The sequence below is a fragment of the Lemur catta genome, chromosome 10 (genome assembly GCF_020740605.2).
Source record: "Lemur catta isolate mLemCat1 chromosome 10, mLemCat1.pri, whole genome shotgun sequence".
NCBI classification, from domain to species: Eukaryota; Metazoa; Chordata; class Mammalia; order Primates; family Lemuridae; genus Lemur; species Lemur catta.
In genome coordinates this window covers 87,938,190-87,948,318 of record NC_059137.1, presented here as the reverse complement: position 1 = coordinate 87,948,318, position 10,129 = coordinate 87,938,190, and the positions used below count along the sequence as shown (strand labels likewise).

Genomic DNA, 10,129 nt, shown 5'->3' with positions numbered 1-10,129 from the left:
TTTTTTTCTTAATCTTCAGTTATCTTAATTCACTCTGATGGGTTCATATGTAGATTTATTTTTATTTATTCTTCTTGGGGTTGTAGGCCCTCTTGATTTCCTGTCTTCAGCCTATTTTGGAAAAGTATCTGCTAGTATCTCTCTCCGTTTCTTCTGCCCTGTGCATCCCTACTCTACCCCTAAGATACTAATTAAACAAATACTGGAATTTTTTGTGATTCCTTTATAGCCCTGTGGACCACATAGTCTATGGGGAGCAGCATCAGTGTTACCTAGAAGCTTATTAAAGTCAGAATCTGAGGCATTCCCAAGAACCAAGAACCTCCTGAATCAGAATCTGCACTCAGACAAGATCTCCAGGTGATTCCTGTGCTCACTAAAACCTGAGAAACCCTACTCTATTTCTCTTACCCTCTTTTCCACATTTACCACTTTTGGTATCCCTATGGTTAATTCTAGATAGTTTCTTTTGATTTCTCTTCCAGTTCACTAATTCTCTTTTATATTCTTAAGACACATATGAAAAATTGCATACAACCTAAGTATAGAGCTGAATAAGTTATAACAAAGCAAATATTCATGTCATCATCCAAATTAAGAAACAGCACATTGCTGGGGGCCCACAAGCTTCCCTTGCCCCTACCTACTCCAATCACTGCCTGATTCAGTCATCTGCCCTTTCATTAAATCCATCCACTGAGCTCATAACCTGTTAGTGAATTTTCCTATTCTAGATCTGTTATGGTTTTTATAGCTTTAAGTTCTCTGCTGAAATTTATCTCCCTGAACATAGCAACTATAGGTTTCATAATGTGTGCATCTACTATCTGTAATACCTAAAGCCCCTGTGGCTCTTTACATTGTCCGCTGTTCATCCTGCCAGTTCTAGTTCACATTGTCTTATCTTCTCATGTACCTGGTTTTAAGTGTAGGCTCAATGTTTTATTTGAAAATGAAAATAACGTGAGGTGTAAGGTGATGCTGTCTTTCTCCAGAAACGATTTTCACTGACTCCTACCGGTACCCAGGGGTGCTGAGCTGCAGCCTGTACAAGAGCTGTTTTCCTTATGATCCACCCTTACCCTTCAGTTCCCATACTTGCTAATCTCACTTATATGAGGACTCACAGGTTTCCCATCCTTGGTGGCCCTGCAATCCAACTTTTGTCCTGTAGGCTATGAAAGATTTGCTCAGCCTGTCAGCTGTCTTGGAGTAAATGTCTACAGGGACAGCCCTTAGTGATAGTACTCACCACTTTGATTTTTGCCATCTCTTGAATCTTGAGTAAAATTGTTCACTCTTTTTAGCTCTCTGATGTTATCAAGTAGATTTCTGACATATTTCCTCCCCTAACTTTTTTAGTTGTCCTTCCCAAGTGGTGTGAATTCCATGGTCTATCATTCCCAGAGGAGAACTATAGTTGTTTCTTCTTCACCTATACAGCATTTTGTCAAATTTCTCTGTAGATATTAATTATACTTATTCTAAAGTCTTTTTAACAACTATAAAGTTGTTTACATTAAATCTGTCTTATTAGGTCTTACTTTTTTTCTTTGAGACAGGGTCTTGCTCTGTTACCCAGGCTGAAGTGCAGTGGTATGATCATAGCTCACTGCAGCCTTTTTTTTTTTTTTTTTTTTTTTTTTTGAGTCAGAGTCTCACACTGTTGCCCTGGCTAGAGTGAGTGCCGTGGCGTCAGCCTAGCTCACAGCAACCTCAAACTCCTGGGCTTAAGCAATCCTACTGCCTCAGCCTCCCGAGTAGCTGGGACTACAGGCATGTGCCACCATGCCTGGCTAATTTTTTCTATATATATTTTTAGTTGGCCAGATAATTTCTTTCTATTTTTAGTAGAGACGGGGTCTTGCTCAGGCTGGTCTCGAGCTCCTGACCTCAAGCGATCCACCCGCCTCAGCCTCCCAGAGTGCTAGGATTACAGGCGTGAGCCACCGCACCCGGCCTTCACTGCAGCCTTGAACTCCTGGGCTCAAGAAAATCTCCCACCTCAGCCTTCAGAGTGTCCAGGACTACACCACCACACCTGGCTAATTTTTTACAAGAATTTATGTTTTCTTTTTAGCAGACAGGGTCTTGCTTCATCACCCAGTCTGGAGTACAGTAGCATGATCATATCTCATTACAGCTTCGAACTTCTGGGCTCAAGCAATCTTCCTGCATCAGCCTCCTGGGCAGCAGGGACTACAGGTATGCACCACTGCACCCAGCTAATTTTTTTTTTATTTTTTGTAGAGACAGGGTCTATGTTGCCCAGGCTGGTCTCGAACTCTTGGGCTCAAGAAATCTCCTAACTCAACCACTCAAGATGCTAGGATTACAGGCATGAGCCACCACATCCAGCTGGTATTACTTTTTCTGATTGCTGAGCTAAGTTCCCCTCCTTAACAGAATTAGTTTTGTTTAAATATTAAATTCTTCCTGGATGTGCATGCTTTGGCAGCACATATGCTAAAATTAGAACAATACAGAGAAGATAGCATGGCTCTTATGCAATGATGACATGCAAATTTGTGAAGCATTCCATATTTTTAAAATAAATAAATGAATAAAAATAAACAAATGAATTGCTCTTGGAGACTTCTGGTTCTAAAATGGTGGTGTAGAAGCAAGCTGGCTTCACACCCCCATCCACAAAAAACAAAAACAAATATATAGCACTGAGATTATTACCAGCAATATCCCAGAACTCAAATATGAGGAGACAGTTCCTAGGGCCACAGAGAAGTGAAAAACCTCCAAGCACATGGTAGAAGAATCAGATTTCCATATCTGAAACACCCCTGCCCCCTAATCTGCCCAGCACCAAGCACATGGAAAATTTCCCCTTGATTCTTGCTTTCTATACTAGAAAATTGAGACTGAGGTGGACAACAAGCTTCCCCACCATCTTGGATTTCCTGGCAGAAGACCTGTCTCTACTTCAACCCACAGGAAGCATTAGGAGTGCCTGAAGGCAGAAATATCCCTGAGGACAGCCAAAGACAAAGTCGGGAAGAGGGACCACCGTCTCCAGCCTTAGAAACTCTGCTCTGTAAATCAGCCAAAGGAGATGCCAAGTAAGAATGGTTGTTCAGCAGCACGCTTAGGAGGTTTGTTTCATAGGTTCCCTAGGCATGAACACCTAGCCAGCCTCCCCACACTACCAGGATATCCTTCTTGGGGCTTCCCCTATTCAGAATGCGTGGCACTCTGATTGTTTACTAGAATCAAGGCATAACCTGGCTTAAGGTGCTATCTAGTGCTGAAAAGTAGGCAGCAACCTAGAGGGTAAAAAAAGGAAGGAAATCAACAGATAAATTACACAGAATCTCTAAGCAAAAATATCTAATAAAAATCCAAATAAAGCAGACAGAAGACTGGAATAAAACTAATCTTTCAATGCAAAAACATAGACATACATCCACAAGAAACAACAGCCAACAGGGAAATATGACCTCCCCAAACAGGCAAAGCATGGAACCAATCATTGACCCTAATGAGACAGTGATATGTGAACTGTCTGACCAGGAATTCAAAATAGCAGTTTTGAGGAAACTCAGTGATCTCTAAGATAACACACAAAGTCAATTCAGAAATTTAAAAGAAATATAACAAAAAGATTGAAATAACAACTTAAAAAATCAAGCAGAAACCTTGGAACAGAGAAACATATTTGCTACACTAAAAAATTCACCAGAGGCCCTCAATACTAGAATCGATCAAGGAGAGGAAAGAATCAGTGAGCTCAAAGATAGGCTATTTTAAAAATTCAGCCAGAGTAGAAAAAAGAGAAAAGACTAAAAAGGAACAAGGACTACCTAAAAGATATAAAAAAAATTATCTCAAAAGACCAAACCTAAGAATTATTGGTGTTCAAGAAGGAGTTCAGTGAGAGCAAGGGGTAGGAAGATCATTCAAAGAAATAATAACAAGACATTTTCTAAAACTTGAGAAAGTTAAATATTCAGGTATGGGAAGGTCTGAGAACTGCCATCTCTCGAATTTTACCCTAGAAATTATCCACTGTCTCTTTAGCTCTCTGATGTTATCAAGTAGATTTTATATATATTTTCCCTCCCCTATTTTAGTTTCCTTTGCAAATAGTGTAAACTCCAATGGTCTGCCATTCTCAGAGGAGAAATATAGTTGTTCTTCATCTATACAGTATTATCTACTGTGTTGCTCAGGCTGGAGTGCAGTGGTGTGATCAAAGCTCACTGCACCTCGACCCAAATAAGACCACTCTAAGGTGTATAATAATCAAACTCTCAAAGGTTGAGAAAAAGAGAGGATCCTAAAAGCAGTAAGTGAAAAGAAGCAAATAACATAAAGGACCTCCAATTTGTCTGGCAACAGACTTAACAGAAGCCATACAGGCCAGGAGAGAGTGCAATGGCATTTTCAAAGTGCTGGAAGAAAAAACTGCCATCCAAGAACAGCTGTATTCAGCAAAACTATCATTCAAATATGAATAAGAGAGAATGTCTTTCCCAGACAAATAAAAGCTGAGAGAATTCATCACTACCTGATCCTCTTACAAGAAATATGAAAGAGAATTCTTTGATCAGAAAGAAAAAAACATTAGCATGCAAATAGAAAGCACTTAAAAGTCTAAAACCCAGTGGTAAAATTAAGTACACAGACAAACCCAGAATACTCTAATACTATGATTGTGGTGCTCAATCCACTGATAACTCTACTATAAATCCAAAAAGATAAATCTATCAAAACAATAATATAATAGCTATAGCAACCTGTTAAGAGATAGGTATTATGAATATATGTAACTTCAAACAACATAAAATCAAAATGTGGGGGGTATGGAGTTAAAGTGCAGAGGTTTTTTTCCCCATGTTTTCTTTGGGAATATTATTTTCTTCATGATCTAAGTTTTCATCTGTTTAAAATAAATTCTTATACCTATGTGATGTTTTTTATAAGTCTCGTGGTAACTATAATGCAAAACATTGTAACAGATTCACTAAAAATAAAAAGCAATGGATTAAAACACTACCAGAGAAAAATCACTTAACCACAAAGGAAGATAAATAGAAAGGAAGAAAGGAAGAGAAGAGTTACAAAACAACCAGAAGACAAGCAACAAAATAGCAGTATTAAGTCCTTACTTATGAATAACAACACTGAATATAAATGGACTCAATTCTCCAATTAAAAGGCATAGAGTGGCCAAATTAATAAAGAAAAAAGACCCTGCCGGGCACGCTGGCTCACGCCTGTAATCCTAGCACTTTGGGAGGCTGAGGCGGGAGGATCGCTCGAGGTCAGGAGTTCGAGACCAGCCTGAGCAAGAGCGATACTGTCTCTACTAAAAAATATATAAAGAAATGATCTGGACAGCTAAAAAAATACATAGAAAAAAATTAGCCGGGCATGGTGGCGCATGCCTGTGGTCCCAGCTACTCGGGAGCCTGAGGCAGAAGAATCATTTGAGCCCAGGAGTTTGAGGTTGCTGTGAGCTAGGCTGACGCCACGGCACTCTAGCCTGGGCAACAGAGTAAGACTCTGTCTAAAAAAAAAACAAAACAAAACAAAGAAAATTCTAGTTTTGATTAATACTAACAATCAATAGTATATCAACAAAGTCTTTGCTCATATATAGCCCCATTTCCTCCCTGCCTCATTTCTGCTGTCATTGTCATACAAATTACAACTTTATATACTATGTGGCCATCAACAGAGATTTATACTTATTGCTTTATACATTTGACTTTTAAATCAGTTAGGAGAAAAAAGAGTTGCAAACATTAAATACATTTATACTACCTTTGATATATGCCTATAGTTACCTTTATTGGTACTACCTCCTCACATGGATTCAAGTTACTGTCTAGTGTTCTTTCATTTTCTTTTAGTATTTCTTATAGACTTTTAGTATTTATCATAAGGCAAGTCTACCAGCAGTAAACTCTCTTAGCTTTTGTTAATATAAGAAAATCTTAATTTCTTCACTTTGGAAGGTTTTCCTAGATGTGGATTCTTAGTGATAATCTTTTTCTTTCAGCACTTGGAAGATGTCATCCCCACAACCTTCTGACAGCTATGGTTTTGATGAGAAATTAGTTGTTAATCTCATCAGAGTCCCTTTATACTGGAGCTGCTCCTCTTTTGCTACTGTCAAGTCTGTCTTGGGCTTTTGACAATTTTATTACAGCGTATCTTAGTGCAAAAATCTTTGTTTATCTTATTTTTACTTACTTGCAGCCCATTGAGCTTTTGAATGTGTAAATTAATGTTTTTCATCAAATTTGGGAAGTTTTCAGCGACTACTTCTTCAAATACAGATGCTCCTCAACTTACAATGGGCTTACATCCCAATAAACCTATTATAAATTGAAAATATGGTAAATGGAAATGCACTTATTACACCTAATCTACCAAACATCATACCTTAAGCTAGCCTACCTTAAATGTGCTCAGAATACTTATATTAGCCTACAGTTGGGCAAAATGATCTAACACAAAGCCTATTTTACAATGCAGTGTTTAATATCTCACATCATTTATTGACAGAAGTATGGTTTCTACTGAACACGTATCACTTTCGAATCATCGTAAAGTCAAAATATCAAAAGTCAACCATTGTAAATCTGGGACCATCTGTATTCTATCTTCTTTCCCTCTCATTCTGGAACTTCTATTATGTGTTGTTATGCTTGATAGCATCCCACAGGTCTCCTAGGTACTGTTTTTTTTTTATTTTTTGAGACAAGGTCTTGCTCTGTCGCCCAGGCTGGAGTGCAGTGATGTGATCATAACTCTCTCCAGCCTCCAACTCCTGGGCTCAAGCGATCCTCCCACCTCAACCTCCCAGAGTACTAGGATGACAAGCATGAGCCACCTTGTCCAGCCAGCACTGTTTATATTTCATTCTTTATATTCACTATTGCTCACACTGGATAATCTCGATTGACCTAATTTCACATTCACAGATTCTTTCTTCTGGCTGGGTACAGTGGCTCGTGCTTGTAATCCTTGCACTTTGGGAGGCCGAGGCAGGTGGACCACTTGAGCTCAGGAGTTCAAGACCAGCCTGAGCAAGAGCAAGACCCCATCTCTACTAAAACTAGAAAAATTAGCAGGGCATCATGGCACGCGCCTGTAGTCCCAGCTATTCGGGAAGCTGAGGTGGGAGGATCCCTTGAGCCCAGCAGTTTGAGGTTGCAGGTGAGCCACTGCATTCTACCCAGGGTGACAGAGCAGACTCTGTCTAAACAACAAAGAAAACAGATTCTTCTGCCTGGTCAAATCTGTTATTGAGCCCCTTTACTGATTTTTTCATTTACGTACTTTTCAACTCCAGAATTTCTATAGTTATTTTTTATGATTTCTATTTGTTTATTGATATTCTATATTGGTTGAGACATTGTCCTCATACTTCCCTTTAGTTTTTTACATATGGTTTGAGTTCTTTCAACATATTCTAAATAAATGATTTAAAGTCTAGTAATTCCAATTCCTGGGGTTCCTCAGAACAGTTTCTATTGGTTACCTTGTTTCCTGTGTATTGACCACACTTTCATATTTCTTTGCATGTCTCATAACTTTTGCTAAAAACTGAACATTTTAAATCATATTATGTGGCAACTCTGGAAATCAGATCACCCCTGGTTTGCTGTTTTTGTGGTGTTACTGTGTTTATTTAGTGATGTCTCTGAACTAATTCTGAGAAATCTATATTCTTTGTTATTTGTGGCCACTGCAATTTCTGCTCAGTTAGATTAGTGCTTACTAATGACTATACAGAGATTTCCTTAAATGCCTGGAACCAGTATGTCTCCCAGTCTTTGCCATGGGGCCGTGTGTGTAGGTTGTGCTCACCTTCGATACTCAGCAGAGCAGGTGATGACTCCACCTTAGCTTTCACTTCCTGCTTGTGCAGACCCTTAAGGTTAACCATCCTGAGCTTGCACACAGCCCTGGGCATGCATGTGGCCCCTTACATCTTAAGAATGTGTTACGAGTTTTTCAAAACCCTTAAGGGCATCTCATTCTCCAGCTTTTCAAGTTTTTGGTTAGCCTATTCTTTTCCCAACTGTTATCGATCAGATCAGGCAGCCACAAATTAATCAGATGTCTGTAATTGTTTCAACAAATTACCCCAAAGTAAATGGTTTTTGTTTTGTTTTTGCACTGGGTGAATGCCATGTCACATCAAAGAAAGCCAGCCTTGCAAATGGGGACCTCCAAGAAACACCAGACAGGTCAAATGATGACAATTCTCTAGGAACAGGCTTTCAAGCATCTCCAATCCCATTCTTCACCCTCCAGTGACTGCCAGGCTCAATTTTCACTGTGATTGTGAGCTGTTGATACGCAAAACTAACACAGAGCTAGAGAGGGGTTATGGGAATAGGGTCACTCTTGCTGAGATTCAGTCATTTTTCTTGAATAAAGACTTCTCAGATTGCTGCAAACCTTTGGTTATTTTCAGAGTTCTGAAAAAATTGATTTTGACCATATTTGCCAGTTTTCTCATTGCTTTTGTGGAGAAAATTTTCAGAGGTCATTACTCTGCCATTTTCCAAGAGCCTGAATTCTTAACTTCTATGTGGCTATTATCAATTTTATGCCAGCACATCTCTTGCAAAGTTGTTGATAAAATGTTAACTCACCCAGGCTGTAAACAATTATTGAATACCCACCTAATCTGTGGGCACCAAAGTGAATTAGAGGCCTGGCCCTATAGGCACTCTCAGCTGGTGATAAGGAGGATAAACAGAACTAAAACTCAGGGAGAACTGTTAAGTTTCAGAAAAAAGGAACAGCCCCTGGTGCTACAGGAGTTGAGCACAAGGAGACCGGACATCTGGCTGGAGAGGGTTAGGGAGGCTTCATGGACAGAGACTTTCAGCATTTATGTGGCATCCTCTGGCCACAGCCCAGCACTCATATATCAATAAGAGGAAAATGAGGTCAGATAGGAAATAACTGTTTCACAGCTCCATGTTTTGAACAAGAACAACACAAAGTTTGTCTCTACCATCACACTTGTACATTCACTGAACATCTTTGGTTCAGGCTAGGCACTGGAGAGCTTCTAACACGCTGAGAATTCCAGTGCCCACGTGGGACAAAGGGCTACTGCGCTTGCTGAGTCTTTGGTCTTTCTACCAGAAGTAGCACACAACAGTCTGTGGGCAGAACTGTCCCCAGATTATTTCATTTGGACTGCGTAGAACTGGCCCACGGGAACTAGCTGCCAACACTTAAAAATTATGAGATTTTTACATAAAAATTAGATAAAAACAGAGAGTCCAGCAAAATACTGAACCCAAATTCCCACCTGGAAAAATCTGTCTAGAGCCACATAGAGGTGTACCTTAGACAAGGATGATTCACCATGGTCATCACTTCCTTCATCTCCCACACTCTGAGGTTGAATGTCAGTTGCTTTGTATCAGCAGCCTTATGTTGTTGATTTACTTTTAGTTGATATAAGAGGAAAGTGCAATATTTCTGGTATTCATATATATTAAGAATACATACATCATATATATATTATGATAAATATATATATACATTTGTCCACAGTTCCTGGCTCATTAACTCCCATAGCCCTTGTTAGTCATTATGTTAGAGCACTTTAGACCTCAGAAGCAGGCCTTGGGAAAGCAGACTCTCTCTGACCTTCTCTTGTCCTCCTTTCCCAAAGCAGTAATCCAATCCGATTCGGGCAGTAAGACCTTCATTCCAAAGGGGGTCTTGCCCCCTGCCCTGGAGAAAAAGAGTGCTGCACAGAGGGGCCAAGAAGAATCTGAACAGACAGGCCTTGCTGGGTTTCCCTATTCAAGTCTGTTAGTATTAGATCTTACCCTTTTTGTCCAACAAGGTTGTCCATGCTTCGATCATGTTTATCCAATGAAGTCTCCATAAAAGGCCCAAGAAGACTGGGTTCAGGGAGCTTCCAGAGAGCTAAACACATGGAGGCTTATAGGAAGGGGAGCAAGAGCTCATCCACATGCTGGGAGGGTGGAACATCCCAGCTCCACGCAGACAGAAGCTCCTGTAGTTGGGATCCTTCCAGACCTTGCTCTATGTATATCTCTTCATCTTATTTGTATCCTTTAAAACTGTGGTTCCCAACCCCCTAGGCTGTGGCCGGCACCAGTGT

General features: G+C 39.9%; 1 non-coding gene across 1 annotated transcript; it reads left to right on the top strand.

Moving 5' to 3' along the window:
- The first annotated feature begins 2,446 nt into the window (after window positions 1-2,446).
- On the top strand, window positions 2,447-2,548 carry LOC123646738. The gene has a single exon (XR_006737998.1). It is a non-coding gene; the product is annotated as a U6 spliceosomal RNA (small nuclear RNA).
- The last annotated feature ends 7,581 nt before the right edge of the window (window positions 2,549-10,129 follow it).